The sequence below is a fragment of the Artibeus jamaicensis genome, unplaced genomic scaffold (genome assembly GCF_021234435.1).
Source record: "Artibeus jamaicensis isolate MK-2021 breed Jamaican fruit bat unplaced genomic scaffold, CSHL_Jam_final contig_387, whole genome shotgun sequence".
In the NCBI taxonomy this organism is placed as follows: Eukaryota; Metazoa; Chordata; class Mammalia; order Chiroptera; family Phyllostomidae; genus Artibeus; species Artibeus jamaicensis.
The window spans coordinates 36,219,598-36,241,464 of NW_026521812.1; positions in this window are offsets into that span (position 1 = coordinate 36,219,598).

Consider the following 21,867-nt stretch of genomic DNA (forward strand, 5'->3'; position numbering starts at 1 on the left):
CTGGACCAAGCGGGGACTCTGGAATGCAGGTGCTGAGATGTGCAGATCCGACATAGACAAATAGTTTCACAACTCACCAGCTGATCAAGGACGAAGGGACACTCTGCCTCTGAAGCTGAAGCCCACTTATATTCTCTTGTATCACTTAATGATGTGAGCAGAGACTTAATTCTTTGAAGTGCCTGATTTAAGGAGCTGAAGAGCAAAGGAAGCCGTTTGCTTGATCTGATTCTTGTTATTAAAAGAAGCAGATGAGATAAAACACTTTCTATTTTTATGTATTGGTGGATTTTGAGGTCAGTATTTTAGTCTGTTCCTCTACATTTTGACCTCTCTCATTTCAAAGTTCAATTTCAATTCTGATTAAGACTGTCAATTAATTCATTGATACATCTTTTTGCTGATTATGGCAAAACATTTTCAAATTTAAAATAATAGTTTGTCTTATTTCAATGACTTATAATTATTCATTTTGTACTCCAATTTAATTAAGAACCCTAACTGAAAATCTCAGAAAATGTACTGAAATAAATTAATGTGTTTTTATATCCTTTAGAAAGTAAGTAAATAAGAAATCTGTATCTTATTCTCATCCAAACATAGTCTATCCACTAATGTCTCTCAAAAATGTTTAAGAAATAATTTTGTTTTCCTTTTTTCTTTTACTACACAGATTCACTGTGTCTCTACATAGTATAGATTAAAATGCTACCTCCCATTGTAGCATTTCAATGACTTCTGGATTTTTTTCTGCAAATTCCCAGGGCAAGACTTTTCTCTTTTTAAAAAATCCTTACCCAGTGATACATTTATTAATTTTTAGATAAAGAGGATTGGGGGAGGGGGAGAGAGAGAAATGATGTGTGAGAAAAACATTGATTGGTTGCCTCCCGTAACCACCCCAACTGGGGGCTGAACCCACCACGTATTTATGTGCCCTGACCTGGAATCAAACCCAGGACCTTTCAGTGCATGGGACAATGATCCAATTAATCAAGCCACACCAGCCGGCTTGTGATCCTCCCTCTTTGATCTGCTGTTCCTGCTTAATCATTTTAGATTATGGACCGTATTGCTGTCCAGTACATGATGCTCCCATTTTTAAAGGTATCGCTAGAAACACAGCATTCAAGCCTCCTGCACAAATACTTCCCTCTCACATGGCATCTGTGTGAAAGTGCTACATTTACTGAAGGCTTTGGAGAGATGAGATTTAGAGCACCTAATATGGCATGATGCTAATGGCATCATAGTCTTAGACACCTTGGTTTTGGGTTGTTTTTTTTAATAAGATTTTACTTATTTATTTTTTAGATAGAGGAGGAGGGAGGAAGAAAGAGAAGGAGAGAAACACCAATTGGCTGCCCACCGACCAAACATGCAACCCAGGCATGTGCTTAATGGGAATTAAACAGTGACCCTTTGGGTTTCAGGACCATGCAGACCAGCTGAGCCACCCGGTCAGGGAAGACACCATGTTTTAAAACTACTACATCCATGGCCCAGTACTTGTCTGAATTTAATTCCCTCACCCTTCTCAGACTTTGCATGACTCTGACCTATCTCCCAACTACTATTTATTTTTAATACTAAAACATTTATGGATCATTATTCTAGCTCTAGCTTATCCATTACCAGAGGTCTCAACTACTATCCCAATGGCTTATTATCATTACCATTCATGAACAGCAGCTTATTTTCTTAAATAAGAATACTTCCATCCTTAGAAAGGTAACAAATGTTACCTCTGTTAGCTATGAGGAGATTTTAAAAAATAAACATTTACCACACTTCACTACATGTGGTCAGAGACCCCGATTACCAATCTATGGTTATAGCTGTATTTACCGTTCACCTGAGACTTTTCATTTAGGTCAGCTTTGGTTGAAGTTAAGCCTAAAAAAACCAACAAGAGCTTATGTTCCCTTTGTTATCTCCCTTTGGCTTTCAATCCAAAGGCCAGTGATAGCTTTTGTTCCCAGCATGGTCCCTGAGCTAAGGTGCAATGACAATACAACTACAGCATCAATATCAGAGCCTGCCTGTGAGAACAGCACAGCCGGATCCTTCCCTGGAGGGGGCCTGGTGCCCATGGTATTTCAAAGTTCAGATAACTGCTGTGGGATAAACTACAGATTCTGGCAGCCAGCCCGTCTTCTTCAGATGAAGACACAACTGATCTGCTGTTAAATGATACCCCTCTTCCTGTGTCAGTTCTGCTGTTGTGCCCCAGGGCATCTTCCATGAACACCTGACTGTTGCTACTGCAGCCCACACTATTCACACCTTAGACAGGATGCTATGAGGCAGTGACCGCTGATGAACCACCTGTGGTGTGTAGACTACCTTTACGGAACCTTCTAAAATCATTTTTCCATAAAGTTTAGGCACATACTAAGCCATGTCCTTGTATCTCGATACTGGTTATGGTTTCCTGTACCTAGGTGGTAACAGTTGGAGCTGATAGCTTAACTGTAATTGTGTATGTCAACCAGCCAGAATAAAATTTATTATGGTAATAGCTTCCATTTCTCCACTTAATCTTCAACTTTTGGTTAATGGTTCCTAAAATTAATGATTTTATTGTAAAAGGTTTACTCTACTTAACAGATTAATAAAGCCATATTGGGAAAATTACTTACTCTCTATGAGCCTCAATTTCTCCCTCTACAAGACTGGACTAGTAAAGAGGGTTTAAAATCGTAGCAAGGGTTACTAACTAAATTGCCCCCATAAACAAGGTTAGTCACTTAAATTAGTGAATCAAGACAGATGTAAGTAATGGAATTTGAAGGACTTTTGAAACATGCAACAGATAAAGGTATTCCAATACAAACTTCGTCACCCATGCAAAACATTAAGGGAGCAAATCTCACCAGTACTTACTCGTAACTTAGAAGAATATTTAGTATGCAGGAGGTTCAGAATGTTATTCTCTTTCACTTCTGATTTTCTTCTACCTATTATCCTTACAAATTTGTAACCCCAGGCGTATGAGTGGTCATCAAAGTGAAAAATAAAGGTGACTAAAGCTTTTTCTATGTCCTGAAAGATCACTGAAACTCTTGGGAAAACATGCAGCATGTAAAACATAACCAGGCAAGGGCAATAATGGAACTTGAAGAGTGGCAGAATATGCCACTCCAAAATCCAGTGGTAGGAGTTTGGGACAATCCATCCAAAAATATGTCAGTTTGACATGTTGATTGTTTTGAGCTGTAGGTGCTTGGAAAACAACAGATGCAGGGAGAAGCTTTTTCTGAACCCTTATCTACCTAAAGGCAGATCCTCCAAAAGGAACTCAGAACTGGAAAGCATTATGCTGAGTGAAATAAGCCAGGTGTTGAAAGACAAATACCATATGATCTCACCTTTCACAGGAAGCTAAACAACAAAACAAACAAGCAAGCAAAATAAAAACAAAGACACTGAAATAGAGAACAAGGGGACAGTGACCAGAGGGGAGAGGGGAGGGAATTGAAGGGGGAAAAATGGGAGAGATTTAGAGGAACAAGTATAAAGGACACATGGACAAGAACTAAGAGGGTGGAAATGGGAGGGAGGTGGGGAGCACTGGGAGGGTGGGCTGGGATGAGAGAAATAGACAGAAAACTGTACTTGAAAAATAACTAATTTTTTTTAAAAAAAAGAACTCAGATGGGAGTTTCATCAATCAGGGAAGACTCACTCTTACCGCAGAACAAGAGATTAAAAATCAGTGTTACACTCAGAAAGACTTTGTCACAAAATACCATACCTTCCGCCTATTTTTCTAAGGTCCCATCTATTTTTCTTAAAAATTATTTACTCTCTCCTAAGAGACCTACAGCCCTTTGCTCCTTTCCCTATAAAATGACACTTAATCCTAAATTGTAAAGCCACTTCTTTGATTTACTACTCATCTTTTCTTTTGGTGTTTCCCATGCATGTAAGAGGTGTATATGTCAATAGGTTTCTATTTGTTTTTCTATTGTTAACGTATCTTTGATTATGGGGGTCTCAGGTAAGAGCTCAGAACAATAAAGGAAAAATAATTTTCCTCCCCTACAAAACATAAGCCAATACCCTATAAACAATGAAATCACCAAAGTATTTACTTATGGGATGTTCAAGGAGGATTTCATTAGATAAGCTGGCATTTGAGCTGTCTCTTGCAATAAAATAAGGTAGCCAGTGTAATAAAAGTTTGTCAAGGGTGTTCAAAATAGCCAGAACCATTCATGCAAAAATATAAAGAATTAAACATATATGGCAACAATTCACCACCATAGACTCTTGCATTCAACTAATAAGGCTACCATAGATGCTTTCTGCAAGGCAACCAGTAAGCTCAATAAATGCTTACCCAGAATCTTTAATTATTCAGCAATACTTCGAACTGTTTAATTCATTTACCAAAGATTCATTCCCTGTACCTAATATAATTTGAAAGGATATTTCATTGTATTATAGATTGAATAAAATACTCAGCATATTTTAATAGGTTTCAACAATATAATAATTTGGGAAGAATCATTTAGGGTTTGCCTATAATTATTATTGACATTCCTTATCTTATTGCACCAACATTCAGCATTAGTTGTTTTATAATTTTGACTCCCTAATACTTCCCTGCTTTGTGTCTACACTTTTTTACCCCGATCTGAACTTCTATAATATCCTGCTACACTCAGCCTCTCCCCCCTTACTCCACTCTGAATTAATCTTCCTAGAACACAATTTTTGCCTTAAAACTTCTCTGCTTAACAACTTTTAGTGATACTCATTACTACCAAATAATACCAATAATTACAAAATAATGATTATTCTGCATCATTCAAATTGTGTTGGCACATGAACCAGAATAGGGTTGAATAAGCTATGGGGGCAAGGGAACAAGGAGAGTGTTGATTTGGAGTAACCAGCACCTTCTGGATTTAAATCATAGTTCAAGGCATTTTTATATGACTTTATGTCAGCTACTTAATATTTTCCAATTTTGGTTTCATCAACTAAGCAATCATGTGTTTTTAAAAGTTTCTATAAAGGGTTGTTGTAATTAAAGAAAATCACAATTAGAGATAATATAATAGATGGAGTATTTCTAGAAATAAACAAAACTGGACTTGGCTAAGTTGGCAAGTTCTGGCAGCATAAATATAATAATTTCAGACAAATATTCCAGAAGAGACAAGGAGATCCAGAAGTACCCCAGGACAAAGCATTTGGGAGGTAAACAGACATCAGAAGAGATTAACAGAAGGCAATAGGAGGAAAATAAGAAAGCCAGGGAACTGGTATTAGGTAGGTATCTTGTAAGAAACAGGCATATACTATCAGTGCTGAATGGAGAGAGTGGAGGGCTTGAACTCGAAAGAAAAAAAAGAAAGAGAAAGAAAGAACTCATGGACACAGACAGCAGTGTGGTGATTGCCAGAGAGAAGGGGTGGGGGAGGTGGAGAAGGGCATAGAGAGGACAAGTAGTTATGGACAGAGACTTGACTGGGGTGGTGAACACACAATGCAGTGATGTGTTGTAGAATTGTGCGCCTGTAAACTGTATAATTTTGTTAACTAGAATAAATTCAATGAAAAAGAAATAGGTCTAGGGAGTTCATCAGCAGAAAGAAATGATGCAGAGAAGAAATAATTGAGGTAAGAAGTTTCATACAGCAGATGACACCCAGTCTCAGCAAATGGAGTGGCCAAGGCAGAACTCAAGGACTATGAAGATATAACAGAATTTGAAAACCAGCAGTGAGATTCAGCTGGTCCCAAGCCCCTAATATATGAATATGGGCATCTTTTGAGTTTGCCTACTTAGAATATAGATCTACTTTCATGCCCAGAAAAGGTAGAATATACAGACTAATGAAATTGGAATAAATAATATCACCCTTGGAATGATGTTTGGACTAGAGAAAACAGGCTTTTATGTAATTTTAAATATTAAATATGATCTGGGTATTCCAAGGGTTGTTAATGGTTTGGAGTTGATAAATATTATTTTAATTTATAACAGAGATTTCCAGTATAACAACATTCTCTAAATAGAGTCAATAGGAACATGTATCCTCAAACACTGTAAAGAAATGGTCTGCAATAAAGAAGGGGAAAGCATTCTAAGCTTATAAACAAGATCAGTGGTGGAAATAAAGAAACATGCATACCCCCATTAAGGAGATTTAAATCAATATGTTTAACAAAACCTTTACTATGTTACACATACTTTTATTAACTCTGTTTTACAGATGTGGAACTGGAGTAAAGCAACTTAAAATAACTTACATCAGGCCATACTGATAAAAAGTGTTATAGTCAGAATTTGAACTCAGTAAGTTTGGTTCTAAGACTCTATGTTTTTAATCAACATTATTTCTTGGCTGATTATTTGCTAATAAATAATTGAGTACTGTCCATCAAAAAAAGATACCATTGAAAGCTAAATAAAAATATAGATGTACAATTTCAATTTTCTGCACAATAAGCCACTTCAAAACTTAGAGACATAAAACAGCAATTGTTCATTTAGCTCACAGTTCTTCGAGTCAGCAGAGTGGTTCTTCATGTCTGGATTGGCTCAGCTGATCTCTGTGGGCTACACTCAGTTGGATGGTCTACAATAGCCTCACTCACATGTGTGGAATCTGACCAGCTTTTGGCCAGAGTGCCTTCATTCCTGTTCATAAGGTGTGATCTTCCAACAGGCTAGGTTATGTTTACTCACGTGGTAATTTGGAGGATTCCTGCATGAATCCAGGATTGTAACATGAGTAGTCAAGTCCCAATGTGAAACCTGTTTTCAAGGCTTTACATCAGCTGTTGTCAACCAGGAGTACTATCCCCTAAGCCCAAGAGATGTTTGACAATATCCAGAGATACTGGATTTGCCAAAAAGTCCATGTAGTTTTATGTAAAATAAAAGACACATTTTTTTTGTTTTCACCAGTGACTTTATTGACTTGGATGTTTTGAGTATGTCGGCTATCTCCTCCTATTTACTTCTAGTGGGTAGAGTCCAGACATGCTGCTAAACATCTTCCAGTGGATAAGAAAGCCCCACAGCAAAGATTTGGTCAAAAGGTCAATAGTACCAAAAAACTGCTTTTGACATGTTTAATCCGTCACAGCAACTTCTCCATACATTGCACAAATCTATTTTTTTCATTTTAGTTGCATTTTTACCTTTCTTGAAACAATAAAGCATAATATGCAGAAAATGTTGCACATTTTCTTCCATCTTCAACGTTAAAATGGCTGTATAAAAATTCACCAATTTTGGTAAGTTTTTTTAAATGCACACTGAAATGACAACTGTCAAAAAACTATCTAACAAAACTGTTTCAAATGAAGTTAAAGACAACTAAGCTCTACTAAAGCCATCATGTGGGAAAAAACTAAATGAAGTTTTTTGGCAACCCATACATTTTTTTATTTGCATAGTTGGAGGGTTGCTGCTGGCATGTGTGAGTAGAGATCAGAGGTGTTGCTAATCACTTTAGAATGGTTAGTACAACCACCTTCAACAAAGAATTATCCAATCCAAAATGTGAACAGTGCTGAGGTATAGAAAATCCGATCATTTTGGTGGGTCACATTTGTTAATGTCCCATGAGCCAAGAAAACTAAAATGACCTACCCTATTTCAAGGGGTGAAAAATAAAATCCATCTCTTGATGAAAATAAAAGAAGAACCGATGGTCATTTTTGCAAACTGCCATTGCAATAATGCAATAATAATACTTCTTTTTCTCCTTTGAGAAAAAGAAGCAAAAATGGCAACAATGCAGCCTCAGCAGCACTAACAGCAGAAGCTAAGGGAGCAGACTATAAGGGATTAAAGGCTTAAAGAATATTTAACAGGGCAGCAAATAAAATAGGGTGGTTTTCTTTATATCTTGCCATTATTTAATCACACTTTATGCACTTACGTACAATTATGTGTGATCTTTTTGTAGCCTTTAAAAGATGTCTGTCTTCAGTATGGGGTTTTATATATTTGAAACACTAAAATAATCTACACCATTAAGACATTAGCCTGTATATACAAAGTATTTCAAAACAGTGTATGGAAAACAACTATAATTGACCAATAAACCTGTCCATAGTAGTTATTGAGGCATTCATACAGTTCATTACCAGTAAATTCATTTTATATTTTTCTCTCTCCATAAATGTAATTATTGATAAGGGATAAATTAAAATCAATGTGTCTTACTGGAAGATCAATAATTACTGACCGTATCATAAATAGAGACTTTGAGAGAAAAGGTTTTGTGTTGTCTATTGTCTGCTGAAGAGATTCCTTGAGTCTTAGTCATTTTTAGTGAGGAAGAAGAAAATAAAAAAAGAATAAGGAGAATTTAACTATTTAAACCATCTACTGCTACTTTAGAAACCCCAAGCACACAAACTACTTGTTTAGAGCTATTATTTATTTTTATATTTAATGATCTAGTTATAACTATATGCTGTAAGATGCCTCGTAATAATGACTTAATATTTATGTCATTTTTATGTTTTCAAATATGTAGAGTTTATGTCAATTGTGTAAAACTTAAATAATATTTGATAATAATTATTATATTGGATAGAGTTTAACTAAAATTTACATGAACTATTACATGAAGTATATAAAATTGCTGATGACCATTGTATGCCTGTATAAATTGCAATAATATCTGTTTCAAATAAATATTATTACCTAACTCAAATTAAGATAATCTTATAATTTTTAAAGAGTTTGGCAAATCTAAATGTATTGCTTAGATTTTTTGGTCATGTGAAAAAAAGATCCTAAAAAAACAACTTCTTTAAATCTTTATCATGTCAAATATATGTGATCATGTGCTGTGCAAAATTAAGATTTCAAAAAAGATATTATACAGACACCACCAGAAAATTAAAAATTAAAAAGTGGCTGTAAGAAACATTCATACCTTTTTAGCCCATAAATGTAACACCACAATATTGTAAATACACATATGCCTATGGACCTCCAACTGTATGTGCATATATACTTTTTAACAAAGGATGAGTTTGCTCATAGAAGTGTAAATATTATTTTCCAAAAAAAATACAGGTTTGTCCTTATGACAAACGTGCTTCAAAACCTTAATGAGAAGCGGTGCAGCGGGTTGAGAAGAGAACAGTGCCATCCACTTTCCGATCTGATGCAGCACTGGTCTACATCTCTCCTTGTTAAGTACCTTCTCCGAGGCTTAGCTTACTAGTGTGTAACATGGAATAATAGTCTTACCCTCCGTGTTTGTCACAAAGTGTGAAGGAGACAGTGTAAATAAAGTAACTTACTGTGCTAAGTAATAACATATGATCAATTAACACATTTACTTCATTAGTCTCCATTATTTTAAAAAACATTTTGTTAGAATTTAATATATATATCCGATTTTAATTACGCTGTCTACATCGTGTCTTTATCTCATCTCCTTTCTATCTCCCAAGATTTCTGAATTCTTACAGGAGCAGAAAATGAGAAAAGTCTCTGGACTTCACCAGTGTTAATTTATCTAATTACTCCTAGTCCGATTGTTTCTCTCGTTCCATTTTTTCCTCTCTAAAATTCGCTTCCTCCCTTGTCTCTGTACATAACATGCCTTCTGATAAAAAAATCTTTTAAAATTAGACAATAATTTAGTACCTTTAACTTCTCCCTTTAGAAATAAAATGTTAAAATTAGACAACAAAAAATAAATTTAGGAAAAGTTATCTAGAGGGCCAAACTGCCTGAGGTCCTGACTGGAATGTTTTCTGCGTGTTTCAGCACTGATGTCGAAAAAATAACATAGCTTCTGCTAGACTCGAAAAGTTCTCCTTTATTTTCACAGTGTCAAAGTCACTTTCAGTTTATCACAGATGGAGAGACAGCCAAAATGATCTTATAGAAAATGCTATGTTTTTAATTCTATCTGTAATGGAATTATGATACATAACCAATATTCCTTTAATTGATTACTTATAGTGTGTTAAATAGTCACATTATAAAATCCGGGAGACAGAATCATAGATATTTGCAGGCTCCAAATAACCCTGAAAATAAAATATTTCCGCACAAATTTTTTGTGACTGGCTATGGCAAGAAGGCAATATGGATTGATGGACTCATTTATCTCTACTTCTTCAGAGACCAGTTTATTATTTTTCACCGACTATATTAATATAATCTGCATGTTTAACTATGAATAGTCACTGCTATGAGATACCTTTCAACAGCCCTGAACAGTTTAATATTATCAAGGTTACAGCTGTACTTGTTCATAAATAATTCATTTAAAATGCATTTTTTAATTAAAAAACAGATCATATGATTCATTTTGAAGTCCTGTGGGTTGTAGGAAGATCATCTGGGGATGATTCATTAATACCTTCTCTAGAATCTGCAGTTTGCAATCCCACATTTGTTCATAAATGAACTGAGTAATACCACCTCTGATTCCCAGGCTTTCATTGTAAAATTCACTGAGGTACCTTTGTCTAGCTCCTCCATGGATTTAAAAACAATATGGGTTCATCATACTCCAATACACAGATACCAGCCATGTGGTGTTTGGAAACCTTTGCCCATTTGTCAGGCCAAATTGTAATCCAGACTTGGCAGCCAAGAAAATTAGGCATTTTATTTTTACTTGCATATAACATCCCTGGCAACTGTAAACTGACTCAATAAAATAGAAAATAGTTGAGGATATCTGCAGTTACACATATCTATTGCTACCCATGAGGTCTTTTGTGGACATGATTTTAAAATGGAGTAGCTATTGCAAAGCTTATTTGCAGATCTGTTTTGAAAGACGACTGAGTAACGGTCAATAACCTGACAGGTGGATAAGATTCTCCCAAGATCTGGCATTTAAGGACTCACATAAACTACCGAGGAGTCACTGTAGCTCCATAGGGTCCATTGCAGAGCTGGTGGTACTCTAGTGGCATCAGTGGTCAGACCACCTTTAAAAGCACAAGTCAGCTGAGCAATGAGTACACCTGCCAGGATGCTGTGAACATAGGTCTGACCCTTGTAAAAACCCCTTTTCTTTGCAGAGGAAAAACAAACAAACAAAATGTTTAGTTCAAGCTCAGAGACAGAGACATAAATTTACCTCCCGAGATAACCTGGTTTAGGTAACATGGCTTATACCATCTCACATGCACTTTCAAACGCTACTATTTTTCCTATTTCAACATATGAACACCTCTAAGATTTGCTCATATTGAAAATGTTAATTATAAAAATGTAACTTTCCATTCACTTTGCATTTCTTTCTGTATACTAAGTGCATAATTATGTCTATGCTTTCTTTTTAAGACAAAATAATCTCCACTCCCTTACTTATTCTTTAGCTGAGAGCAGTCTAAACACCTTTACCACATGGCTCCAAAATTATTGCATGTTAATAAAGGACAGATTTAAAATTCACTGAAAACTTCAGAGGAGCCTCTCATGTCTCAGGGCCACCATACTTGATACTCTTGACATGACATCCTCTGCTTATGTGACATTACTTTCTCCTTCTACCACACTGGTAAGTCCTGTTTAATCTTCCCTATGAAATATTCTGCATTCTGTAGATTTTCTCTATAATCTCCTCTATTCACTGTACATTCTGGAAAGATACCTATATACAAATTTCTTCAGAAACAACGGAAGAGTTGTCAGATCTCAAATACAGTGAAAATTTCGAGGTATTGATGCAATAGCTTACTGAAGGCCTCCACTTGGCAGTTCGAGACACTCAAATCAGTGCTTAAAATAGACAGCATATTTACTCCCTCAATCGATTCTTCTTCCTGTCGCAGTAAATGACATCATTACTTATGCTGTTTTAGATACTTATGCTCTTTAGATACAGTTGTGCCACCTCCTTTTTCTGGCAGTCCCACCAGGGGACTGCAGATATGGCTCTTTTCTTGAGGCTTATGGATGCCTTGTGCTGTTAAGATTGTGGGGAAATTCCACAAGAGATAAACTAGACAAGGACAAAAACAACTTCATTTAATGAAGAGATATGGATGGGCCTCACACCTGCTGGGGGGACATTAATCTGAGTGCTAACTCCTGAAGAAAGGAAGATTTCATCAGATACCTACAACAGGAGCAGTAAAATAGGCCTGGGCACAGAGAGAGCAGCAGCAAATGATGTTTCAATTTCCAAATGGCTCTGACAGCTGAAACAAGGCTCTTCAAAGAGATCATTTACCAAAGTGTTGTCTAGATGACTCATCACCGCTAGGCCTGACTCTAAAGACTGTTAAACATGCTCATCCCCTCATTACACTCTTTCCCCCATTACAGTGTCAAATCAAAACCAGACAAAAGTCTGAGTTTCCTTTTATTGCCCTTCATACTATTTCTCTGATAAATAATTACAGAACTCTCTACTAGAATTGGGGAAAAGGGAATAACATGAGGGGGAGAATCAGATAATATTTTGAAATAATTTTCTGCCACACTAACTATAACAATTATCCTAACCTTTTTTCTGCTTTCATATACAATTGTCATTCCCCCTTTCTTTGCTGAGTAGTTATAAGCCACTAATTTCCAGATGCCTCTGTCATCATTAACAATATTAGCACCCAGATGGCTGTGTTCATCTTACCGCTAACTCTTAACATCATCCTAGGCAATTTCTTTGTACGCATGAGTTAGCTCAGCCCTAGGACATTTTCCAGTCCCAGACACAACTACGAATAGGAGAAATCACACAGCCCAAGGATTGGTCAGGGAAATCTCTGGGAGGGGCAGGCCTCCAGGGGCACAGAATGTGTTCATGTTCTGTCATTGAAACTGGGGATTGTAAGATCAGGCTGATGAGTTTTGTCTGTGCCAACAGGTTGTCCCAGGTGCCACACCAACCCACTCAGCCTATAAAACAGAATAGATGAGAACCTGGTTGATATAGTATTAATATGACAAAATTTAGTAAGCCTCAAAATAGTAGCATCTATTGCTGTTACTATTATAGAGAAAATGTTGCATTATTCAAAATTCATAGGTCACTTGCCTTTTTTATCTTCACTTCGAGTAACAACCCCAGTCTATTTCCTTCACATGCCATGAACCTTACACCTTGGTGTCAGTTTTTTTCCTGTCACTTACAACCATCATCCTTAATTTTGAACTTTTTACCTGCTCAGATTTCAAATGATATGATGTTCCATCGAAATCTCCCTTTTGTTTCTCAGACGAGTTGGTGTTTTTTTCAAATTTCAGTCAGTGTGCTTATACTTGACTGTAACCCTCACACAAGATAAATGGACAATCATGGAATATATATTAACCAGTTCTGCAGTGATAGCCCATAAGGTAGACAACTGATCGATCTCCTACCAAGAAGAATTTACATTTCTCCACTTTCACCACAACCTTGATTTCTATCTTTGTTACTTTTCTCATAAAATGAAACCCAGCAGGGAACCGGTACCTGAGGAAACCGCTAGCTACCCAGCAGGAGCTTCAAGATACATCTCAGATTGCCGAAGGCTAGCCAGTAGAATGTATTGATCAACATTTCCTGGCTCTGCTGCACATTCCTCTAAAGAGCTCATGCATAATGAAAGGCAGAGGACCTCACCGTTTTTCAACTGTAGCAGATACTTGCTGGATGGCATTACGCCTTCAACTTTCCTCCATCATGCACCCTCTGTGCTATGTCTGGGCCACTGAAAACATGTAAATCTTTTCAAGATTGGAAAATGAGAAGTATAGAAAGTTAAGTAGTTGAGGTAAACAGTTCCTTCTCCATCTTTGGTGTCTGCTTCACTGATTGGCACATACAGATTATATCAAAATATAAGAATCTATCTTACAGCCAAGATAGATTTAATCTATCCATTTATCTTAAGAGAAGCAGAGTGGGAAAAAGTTAATTTTCACAGGTGAGAGACCCTGGAAAAGAATTCAGTGTCAAGTCCAAGATTGTCACATAAAGCTCTCAGAGTATAGCCCATCTGTGGCTAAAGAGTCACTTAAAGGGCTACTCAGAAAATGCCGGCAGGTTCACACCCTCTCTCCACTCAGCAGTCATTGTCTCTGCTCAGATTTCTCTGGTATTTGTAACAATGTCTCAATACCTGAGTTTTTCCTTTTCTTTAGGGGCTTTTTATCTGTCGACTTGTCTGGAAAGCCTGCCCCGGCTGCGGGTCTGCTGCTGTCCCCGTTTGCTTCTTCAGTTAGAGCAAAGCTGCCTGGTGAGCAGGACACTCCCTGTTCTCTCACTGTTCCCAATGCAACTGCCCATGTGTTCAAACAGGAAAAGCCTCCAAGATAGAGAAAGACGGTTCAAGTCATTTGTATTGCAGTGCTCCCTGGACACGTTTGAGAGTGGAGCTCCTCCGATGGCAAGCAGTGGGCGAACCGTGATCACAGTGAAGAGAAAAACAGAAAAGGTGCAACTCGTGCCGTTCAGAGATCGCAGCCACCTGGGTTTCCGAGGATCTGGTTATAAATTAGGAATAGAACACAAATCTGATCCCTATTTTACTGGATAATTAAATCATCAATAATGGACTTAACAGTAAAATAAGAAGATGTAAATAAATACGACAAATGTTAAATCTCGAGTTTTAGTTCAAACAAATAACTGGCACAGATATAAATAGGAGCTGCAGGAAGAACTTATCACTCCAAGAACTCTAAAAGTTTGACCAATAACATTAATATTACAGTAAATGCTAACATTTTTCAAAACAAAACAAAAATAATCTAATTCCTTTAGTAAAATAAACCTAAACTATGAGAATAGAATGATAACATTAACAGGATTCAGAGAGCCAAAACTTGGTGACATGTGCTCACTACTTCACAGAGAAGAGAAAATCTGAATCTAGAGCATAAAATAATTGTATTACCCTGGGAGATTTTGTCTGTTACTGAGCAGGGATTGCTCATCAGACCTCTTGACTTGGATAAAATAGCTGTCAAGATTTTCTTCTAATCTGTCCTTTGAATCTCAGTTCATGAACTTACTTTCTGATATCTAATCCAGTGTTCTTGACATCAAAATACCAGGGAAGTGGGTGATTTCATTACAAGCCAGACATAGTCTAATCTTTTAAATTTCTTCCAAAATGTGTATTATTTACTGTGCATGAAGAAAGTGGCTTTCATATGCTGCATCAATCCTTGGCATTTAATAACTACATGAGCACAACCAACTCTGTGCCACTGAAAATATTCTGCTTCTCAAAATGTCAAGTGAAAATGAAAGATCTCAAACTGTGGTAAATTCTCCTAAAAGTCTCACTGACTGCAATATCATAATTTGGGTCACTTTTCTAAGCAAACATGTCAATGTTGGTGTGCACATTCTCAACAACAATGTAGCAGCCCTAGATTCAATAAGATCCATGTGGAAAAGAATTTACCAAATTAGTCAGTAATAAAACATTCATTAGTTTCAGAGTAATTAACTGTACTATCAAAACAAAGAAATTAACAGCCATAGGAAAGACCACATTTCAAGACTTGGATGGAATTCTGAAGTTACTGGTGTAACATTTAGAAGAGAATTACTGTGCGAGCTATTTGTAAATATTTGAAGGGTCATCCATTGCTAAAGAGTTCTGATTTGCTTTATGTGACTCTAAAGGGACAGAACCAAGAGATATAAGTGAAAGCAAAGGGGGGATAGATTTTTACCTGCCTTATTGAAAAGGGCTATTCTGTACGGTGGTCAGTTTCTGAGATATGAGCCACATTAAGGGATTCCCTTCAGAAATGTTTTAAAGAATCCCTACATTGAATAAAAGTTTAACTAAATGACTTCTATGTGACATTGTAACTTAGAAGACTCTATGTTTAATGAAGTTTCAGTGAAATGTCAGTTAACAAAGCTTTATGTTCCGACTTTTGGTCCAACTTTTTTTTCCATTATTTTCTCCTCTTGTTACCAGCAGTTGAAAATTTTTTCTTTTTCTTTGTTTTAGGACATGGAGAAGATGCTCCTTTACCTGCTGGCTTGTTACATATTTCTTTGCTTAATTGTGTTCTGGTTTGAGTTGCATGAAAAATAAATACATTCAAACAGCATCAAATTGTTATTTTACACACACACACACACACACACACACACACACACACACACACACACAAAACAGTCACTTGCAGACCAGATAAGGAAACTGCCCCCTGAGTGTATCTCCTTTTCCTAGTTCTGTGCAGGAGTGTTCCACGGCTGGTCATTGCATGTTTGAAAACTAACTCACACAGTAATTAGACAGCCAGTACTAACTGCTCACTCAAGAATTATTTTATTAATCTGCCACATGCAACTCCATTCCTGATATGGCAATTAGGGGATAAGGGGATAATTCATTAATCATACGCTCAGGAGAAAATAGCTTATGTAGTCTGTTTTTGTCTGTGTCAAACATAGCACTGAACACAGCAATGTTTATGGGAAAGTACCCTGTCTCGTGAGAATGAAGAAAATGGGACATACGTTTAGCAGTTTAATTTTTGTAGAACCCTGTTCTATCTGAAACTGTCTTTTTATTATCATTCCCTCATGGTGCACAAATCCTGAGTTCCCGAATGACAGACGAACGGTGAGGGAGCACTAATCACGGGCGCTTCCTCCTGGACTACAGAGCAGCAGCCAGGGCTGGTGCAGAGGAAGTAACTGACTGTGAGACATGCTGGTAGGATATAGTCAACAAAATGTGAAAATCTGAAAGCAGAAATTAATAACCAACGGGGTATTGTGATTTGTGCATTTCTCAAACTATATCAGAATAAACCTATGTATCTTCTTAAGAGGCAAATGTGACATTAAATTTTTAGATTCTAAATTAAGAAAATATTTGTTAGCCTCTAGAGGTCATCTGCATATCTTCCCTTATAACTTACATCTTTCTATGATGTGATATTGACTCTATGATTGTGAAACTAAAAAATATGTATTTATTTAAAATTATCTAAGTTGATTTCCTGAATTTTTATTTTAATATTAAAATATCCATTTTTTCACAAAGTATTATTTTGGCTAACTTTTTTATATTCATTATATCTTAAAGTTGTGCCAAATGCATTATTTGACTCTAACATCTCAAAACCTAGATGTTAGGTAATTACTTGATTTTTCTGCTGTTGTTCAGAAGAGCACACGCCTGCCCACAAGTCCAGTGAAAGCACATAGACTCTATCCAAGGAGCAGTCAGGAGCAGAGGCACAAGACTGCTGTGAAATTTATAAAATAGGGTTCATAACTGTTTTCCCTACACTGTTTCAGAAGACCCACTGTTTCCTGTTCTTTTTCTCCATTTTTTCACATTCTACTTTCAGCTTTAGGAAACAGAAGCAACCTGTCTTCAGAGTAGTCACAGTCTCAAGGACACTCTTAAGGACCAGTGTAAACTTCCAGCCTCCACCCCACCACAGCCACCGCCCCAGCCTCCACTTCCACACCACTGCAGGGCAAGATGCACAGTGGCTGGGCACGCTTTTGAGCTTTACTGCACCTGCCCTTGATCCAAGCCTCCTCTTGCCCTGCCACTCACTCCTAGTGTTGGAGACAACAGAATGCATACACAGTCTTGTTGGTGTTTCAGCTACGAGCAGTGAGGTAATGAGACTGAATGATAAATGTGATTACGAGTTGTACACTTTATCTTGTAGGTTTCAAGGATCTCTTGAAGGTTTTAAAACAGGGGAATTAATGATAAAAGTGGTGTTTGGGAAGGATAAATTTTCAGTAGATTACAGGAAGAACTGGGTATGCAGAGGAGAGTACATAAGCAAAAATACCAGCACACAAAGAACAGGTACGCTATAGAGAAAATATAGAGGATTGTGATCTCCGCCCTGAAGAAGCTTACATAGTAGCCCTTCTCTCTTATCTGTGGTCTCTTCTTCCACAGTTTCAGTCACCCATGGTCAACTGCAGTCCAAAAAACAGTAAATGGAAAACTCCCGAAATAAACAATTCACACGTTTTAAATTGCACACCTTTCTAAGTAGCATGATGGAATCCCATGCCCTCCTGCAGCATCTCTCCTGGATGGTCCCTTTGCCCAGTGTATCCATTCTGCATATTCTACCTGCCCCTTACTTACTCAGTTGCCTTCTTGGATATCAGATCCACTGTTCCCATATCATAGTGCTTGTGTTTTAGTAAGCCTTCTTTTACTTAGTAATGACCTAAGCCAAAACAGTGATGATCCTGACAATTCTTATATACAAACAGAAGCCCTATAAAGTGCTTCCTTTAAGTGAAACAGTGTGTATGCATAAGGAAACATAGTGTATATAGTGTTCAGTAATATCTACTGTTTCAGGCCTCCTCTGGGAGTTTTAACATGTATCACCCATGAATAAGAGGAGACTACAGTGATTTTTGGAAAGGCAGAACTGAGGCATATAAAATCATTTCTTCTATTCACTGGAATTAGCTGAATACTGTTGCTATAAAATAGTGGCTCATTTCATCATGTAACAAAAATGAGAATGATACACAAACCTGTTAATATTCTGAAATATATGGATGACAATATCCATGCCATTGTAAGTCAATAAAGGCAAAATGCCAAAAAAAATGTGGCCTTACTGAACTTTTGAATCTTTGTTATAGTTAGCAAATAAAATGGAAAAAATACAAAAGACACTAAAGCCTTAGAAAAATATTGAAACTCCATTATGAAATACTAGCTCTTTTATACGCCCAGACATTTGCCTGGTGGCTCCCCTTTGCATGTATTTGTTTAGGAGAAAGAAATGGGAGAATGAAATGGGAAGCAGTTAGAGTTCAGGGTTAGAAAAACAAGGCAAGGGGTAGATACACAGAAGGGCCCGTGTTGGATGGGGATTCTGCTGACAGTGTTGTTGTCAAAATGTAAAAGGATAACAGAAAAAAATCAGCATGAGAACAGCAGTCTTGTCTACAATGCCTCTAGAGAAGAATAGCGTTGGTTTGTGAATAAATGCTCTTTATGTTTCTGGCTCAGCTTTGCCTTGTCTGCTACCTAATTTAGCCCACATTTTACCTGCTGGCTGACACTTTTTACATACACACTAGCACTCTTTATTTCTTGGAAATGCTCAGCTATGTAGCATTACCTAAGGCACCATTACAGTGTCAGTTTATCTGGTTAGAACAAAGTGCTCAATAATCTAACAGCACAGGGAGGTGGTTTAATTAGGTCAGTTGGCTTTGTCCAGAAAACCTCTCCCCTGGAAGTCCTGAGGCTGTCTTTCTGACTCCAGCCCCTGAGGGACAGGGGAGTTGCAGTGACACATGACCACCGTCTGGGAAAACATTCAAAGAACCTGCTGTGACAAGAGAGTCATTTTAAGGATGTTATCCTATGAGAAGGCCAAGTTGTTTTTTCACTTGTCAAGTTGTTAGGAGGTTGGTTTGTCTTGTTTATACTCCTTAGATGTAGCCAATGTCAACCTATAATTTGAACAGAACTTAGGTAATCTACTACAACGCAGCTGCTTCACACACAGAGGACACTGAGAAACCCTCTGGGGCAGGTACGTAATCACACCTAGTTCCGGACTGTGCTGGGATCCAGTATTTGCAGATAAGGTCAAAAGGTGATGTTCTTAAGTGGTACTTTACAGGCAGCCGAGAAAGCCCTATATCAGTGTTGCCGTAAGTCTATTTCTCAGAGCCATAAAGAATAAAAGGGTTGCTACTACACCCTTTGTAGACCTTTCGTTTGGCTTAAACCTTGATGAGAGTTTGACATCACGCCCTGACTGGTACACTGTCACACGCAAGGACAGGAACACTGCATTGCTTCTTTCTGTCAAGTCTGAAGTACTTTCAATTTTCACCCTTGTTATTTGATGATGCCAAGGCATATGGAAAACTACTTTTGTATTTGGAGTCAATGAAAAAAATGTAATTGTTTACATGGCATCTTTATAGATCATATTTTGAAACATAACATTTTACAAACATATTATATGTCTATAGCAACTAAACAAATTATAAAGTTAGGAGCTTATGATTGTACCTAGTATGTTGAAGAAAAACAGAGTTCCAGGTATATTTGAACTTAACTGTCACAATAAGGTGGGAAAATAAGACTGAGTCTGCTGTTTTAAACCTGATTTTATTGAAGAAACACCATTTAATTTTAGAATAAAGCAAATAATTTTAGTGGATAGAAAACCTGAAACATGTAGAAGTAAATTAGCCTCTAAATTATTATTCATTTTTGTAATCCAAGAACAAGATATACTGTCTAGCACGTCATAATATCTTAATATGACAGACCATATAGCCTGTAAACACTGAAAAAATATATAATGAAAATGCACCATTGAGTTTGAAAATATGTTAGAGAAATCCCCAGGAGCCAAACGCTGGGATAAAATTGTGGAAGAGGTGGGTAAAGAATTGTTAGCGTTATTAACCCAGGAGTGGAGTTGCTATCACAGAAGCAGACTGGCGAGATGAGTCCTGGGACCAGCAGAGTGAATTAGATCTAAGATCCGCAGGAAAGCTAAGAGCAACTGAGGGCAACTTCTCCAGAAACTGGTAGAGTCGGAAAGAAGGAAAAATGATGTCCTGCAGCAGAAGGAAATGCATCTCTCTTGGGTTTGTTCACCATCAATCCTATCTACCCTCCAACCTGTTTAGAAATTTTTGGTAAAATACTTTTGTGTTTAGGCCAAAAGTGTTTCCCTTTTGTTTTTATCCAGTGTCCAAGTTCATTTATCCATTAACTATATACTGCCATTTTTACATACTTTTCAGGTTTAAGTTATGAATGTAGAAATACATGAGATATTTACCTTGAGCAAGTCAATAAAAATAACTACCACAATATAATAAAACCCTAGTTTAATAGAACTTTCAAACAGTATAAGCCAGTCAGTTTTTAAAAAAGTCCAATGAATCTTTTAAGATTTAAAAATATAATCTTTGAAATGAAACACTTAACAGTTGAATTAAAGAGCAGATTAGCCATAAAGACAAATGTAGTGAACAGTAAATAATTCAACCAAATTCATCACACAGAGATAGAATGGGATATTCTGAGAAAAGAGACAGCAGAAGTATATGAATCAATGAAGAAACAGGGCCATGTTAGAGGCTAAGTAACAACTTTTATCTCACCTTTGGTGACATGTAAACCATTGCACATTTTTGAACAGCAAAGTGACATGATCTGATATACACTTTAAAAGTGATTACAGCGAGAGTCCTGAAAAGAGTCTGTTAGGGAGCAAGGGTACGATTAGGAAGACCAGCTAAGAGCTGTTACAGGAATCCAGGCTCGGACCTGGGTATTACAACAGTGGAAGTGATAAAATGTGGTCTGATTCTGGGACAGTTTTGAAGGTACAGCCAACAAGATTTCCAAACTGATTAGCTACAGAGTGGCAAAATGAGAAATCAGCCCTGCCTGGTGTGGCTCAGTTGGTTGAGGGTCCATGATCCCACAAGGCAAAAGGTCACTTGTTGGATTCCTGGTCAGTGCACGCGCCTGAGGTGTGGGCCCACTCCCTTGTTGGGGCATGTGTGAAAAGCAACCAATTAACGTTTCTCTCACACATCTATGTTGCTCTCCCTCTCTTCCTCCCTCATTCTCTCTCTAAAACTAAATAAAATCTTTTTTTTAAAAAAAGGAATCAAAGAGCATTTAATAATTTCTGGCTTGTGGGGCTTGAAGTAAGAAATTAGTTTCAACTGTGATAGAGAGGCTGCAAGTGAAGGCCATTTGGGGGAATAAAGACCAGTGACCAGTTTGTTTTAAAGATGTTATGTTTGATAAAAGGATGTTTGAAAGCAGAAAAAATTGCGAGAACTGGGATTCTTTAACCCGTTTTTATGTTATCAATTAACCTTGCCCTTATTTGTTAATAAGTCCTTCATTAACTCTGTTCAATTACCTTGAGATTTCTGTTTCCTGCTA